This window comes from Arachis duranensis, chromosome 10 (assembly GCF_000817695.3).
Source record: "Arachis duranensis cultivar V14167 chromosome 10, aradu.V14167.gnm2.J7QH, whole genome shotgun sequence".
Lineage (NCBI taxonomy): Eukaryota > Viridiplantae > Streptophyta > Magnoliopsida > Fabales > Fabaceae > Arachis > Arachis duranensis.
In genome coordinates, this window is record NC_029781.3 from 83960473 (window position 1) to 83964401 (window position 3929).

The following is a 3929-nucleotide window of genomic DNA, read 5'->3' on the forward strand; positions in this document are numbered from 1 at the left end:
ATATTTTTTATTTTAAAAATTATTTTTGATATTTATTAAAAATTATTTTTAATCTGATTTTATTATTATTATTATTATTATTATTTATAATCTGATTTATCAAATATATATAAATACTATAACTTTTTAAAAATAAAAGTTTTACCAAACCCATCTTTTAACACCGCTAAGCTGAGGTAAAACCACATTCCTCCTCAAACCATACGCAAATCATAGATTCATAGCCAATGAATCCTCTCTGCATATTTCCCCTTTCCCTTTTCTGCATAGTCACGCGCATATTCAACTCTTTGTGGGTTCTCACTTCTCACATACCCTGTTTTTGCCCTCTTCCGAAAAAATAGTAGCCCCCTATCTATAACACTATTCACACCAGAGAAGACTGAAAGATGTTTCGATAAATATGGCCGTTAATTAAGAAAACTAATTAGCAAAAACTCTTTTTAGTTCTTTTTAATTCAATGGTGTGGAACCAATTCCAAGTTCAAACACTAATTTTATACCTAATTCTATGCGCCAAACGATGGAGGTGTAGGAGGTTTATAAACAATTTTCCTAATTAAAGCACTTATATTAGTACTACAAATATAAACATTTAATTAAAAATTGTAAAATTTGTATAATTTTCTCATGTATTAATGATGAATTTACTTTTCAGTTTTCACTCAATTAGATTTTTATTAAAACATTAAAAGTAGTGGTGGGCATATATTGGCTTATGCACTTTTGTGCCATTCTAGTAGTTTAAGGGTTGCTGTATATCCCTTGGCTCAAACTGTTTGTTCTATTCTTTCTGAGAATGTTCGGGATCTCTCTCCTTAGATTGATGGTATAGTTCTTCGTTTAGTTTTATTTTGTTTCTCCAAAAAAAAAAATGTAAAATAATTTTATTTCTTATATTCTTATTTTTTCTCTTCACCTAATCAAAGAATTAAGAGAAATTATTATTATATTCACACTATATAATAGAAATATGGAAAAAATTGGATATAATAAGAATTTATAAAAAAGTATTTTACTATTTTTAGACCTTAAATTAAAAGTTTCTTTATTAGAGTAAAATATTTATCATCTTAAATAATTTTATTTATTATTATCATACTCAACGAATAAAAAATAAATTAATAATACCTATATTAATAAATTATTATATTATATCAGAAGTGTAACATCTTCTTTACATTGACCAGTGTCTTTTATTTATTAAAATTAAATACGTGTAAAAGTAATAAAATAAATAAAAATATCCTGTGCACATATTGTAAAATAAAATAGAACTAGTTGAGATAATAAATTACTTATAACTTAATTAAGGGGTCTTAAATTCAAATTTTTGGAAATAATTGATTTATATATGAATTATATATAATAAAAAAATATTTAAAAAATTCATATACTAACTTTTTTTATATTCTCATTATATATATAATTTGATTTATTATGATAAATGTTTAAGAAACAAGAGAAAAAAATATAATAAAAAGTATAAAAAATAAAAGCATGAATTTTAATTTGTTGTTTCTAAATTGATAATACACTAATACTACTATTAGATTAAAATATAGACACCCAAAAAAATCTAAAAAAATTGTAACAAAATTTTATCAAATTTAAAATAGCAGTATTATCATTTTTTAAAAAAGAACATCCTCAAATAATAAATAATAAATAATTTTAAAGCGAGGAATGGTAAACGTTTCTCTCTCCAAGCAAAAGGATAGAAGAATATCTGAAGGATTATGATAATAACGGATTTGCAGCTGAAATTGGCGAAGAAAGAAAAGCATTTAGAAGATTAATTAAGCGCATTTAACTATTTAAGGGTCTCAATTGACGCAAAAGGCTGCAATCCATCTCCCATTTCACATTTCACATTTCACATTTTTTCTTTGGGTTTGTTGGTTGGAACGGGTCTCGTCTCGTCTCAGCCCCACACACACACACCACTCACTCACTCACTCACTTCTATCATCCCTCGCCGCACTCTCTCCTCTGTAACCGTAACTTCTGAATCTGAATCTGAACCGATCTCGCTACGTGTCATCGCCGCTGCATCACTACGTGTTGCATGCCTAACCACCAAGGCCACCACCACCTCCTCCATCCTCACAATGAATGAAGAGAGAGAATAGAGAGAGGGAATACGGTTGGACTTTGGAGTCTGTGGTTCTTGTCTTTTCATCTTTCCTTTTCTCCTTCTTAATCCCTGCTTTCTTCCTCCTTTTTTTTCCTGTTTATGCAGGAAACCCTAATTTCTGAAATCTTCTAATAATTGTCTCTTAAAACAAGAATACGCTGTGTGGATCAAGGACATTTTCGTTTTCTTCTATTCTTATCCGTTAATGCTTCAGATCTGTTTCGATAATGAAAGTAATAGAACAGATGTTATGTATATTCTTTGTGTGAGGGTTTCCAAATTTGGGCATGTTTTGCAGCCTGGGCTCTTGATTATTTATTTTCTCTTGGAACATAGAAATTGACAGAAGAGAGTGAGCACACAGAAGCACTCGTTATAATTCTATACCGTTGCTCTTGCGTGCTCACTTCTCCTTCTGTCAGCTTCCAGTGCCGGAAAAATGAAAATCACCGCCCGTGTGATCTGCATCTGCATCTGCCTCTGCTTCGTTCCAAACCCCCAAACCCAAAATCTAACCCTCTCTTTCTTTCTCTCTCGACATTTTGGCGGAGCAAGCAGACCAGCGACCATCACTGACTACTGCGCCAGGTTATATCATTATCAAACAGTGAAAAAAAGGAAGAAGCTTTTGTTTGTTTCTTTCTTTAGCCCTTGTTTTTATTTTTATCTCTTTACTGTTTCTTTCAATTTTGTTATTTTAATCATTGCTCGTGGTTCCATTAGTAATTTTTATAAATTATCTTTGTTGTTATCAAACGGAAAAGCGTGACTTTTGATGCAATAGCCCTATTTCCTTGCCAGGATCAACGAACCCCCAACATTTTAAAATTAATATTAATAAATATATTTATACTAACACTTCCCCTTTTATCTTGTTTTTTATAACATTGATATATAGCAGTACATAGCATGGAGCCATTTCACGTCACATAGCATGGTCCTCACCAATTTTTTCTCCTTGCTTCAATGGACATCACAATTATGCTGATTTCGTCCCTTTCCATATATTTATTTTTGCTAGATCTTGTGCATGCCAGTGGTTCCCTTACTCGGTAACTGTTACTGTTTCTAACTTTCTTCTTGTTGGTTATGTGTTTGTTCTTTCCTGCAACTCAACGTTATGATGCATAGATTCTGGTTTCATTGTATTCTTGGACAATAAGAATTTCAAAAGGGGTGTTTCTTTTCTGTTCTTAATATTTATTGCTTTTTTTTTAGTTTATCCTTTTCTTTTTTGAAATATTATTTGTGGTTTATGATCTGATAAACCCTATCTACCTAACTCTACAGTTGCTTGTTTTGTGTCTGTGACTGACCAAATTGTTTGACTATATGAGCATCCTTTTAATCATCAATTCAAGGAGCAATAAATATGGTTTTGGAAGTTCAGTTTTTTTCCCTCTCTGGTGTATTGTGATATGATGTAACAATAATAATATGCTGGCCGAGTAAAATTATTGGGATTTCTCTTGATATTGATTGATTTTTATGCATACAAAAGCTGCAGCCGGCCTGTACTTTTTCTTCTTTGATGCAGATGATAAATATGGGCATAGACTTGGATTGTTCGTACACTTCTTCCTTGTAGAGATAACGTGCTGTCCGACCCATAAGCATGTTAAAATGTTGGAAAACAAGAATCATTATACCAATGTGAAATCAATGTCTTGAAATCGAGCATTAACAATCTCCATAGTATGCTTTAGGAAAATTTTCAAATATTCAATAATTTTAGTTATTCATCTCAATTATGTATATATTTTACAAAGCATTTTAAGTGTATCATGAAATT

General features: G+C 30.6%; 1 long non-coding RNA gene across 5 annotated transcripts in view; it reads left to right on the forward strand.

The window, feature by feature from the left end:
* Nucleotides 1–1823: 1823 nt before the first annotated feature.
* Nucleotides 1824–3929, forward strand: part of LOC107470589 (uncharacterized) — a 4944-nt gene continuing 2838 nt past the window's right edge. For 2 of the 5 annotated variants that reach the window (XR_008003982.1, XR_001588465.3), the window contains exon 1: nucleotides 1824–3832. This is a non-coding gene — a long non-coding RNA (uncharacterized LOC107470589). The remainder of the gene's footprint in view (nucleotides 3833–3929) is intronic. The other 3 variants (XR_008003981.1, XR_001588466.3, XR_008003980.1) reach the window with 3 other exon arrangements.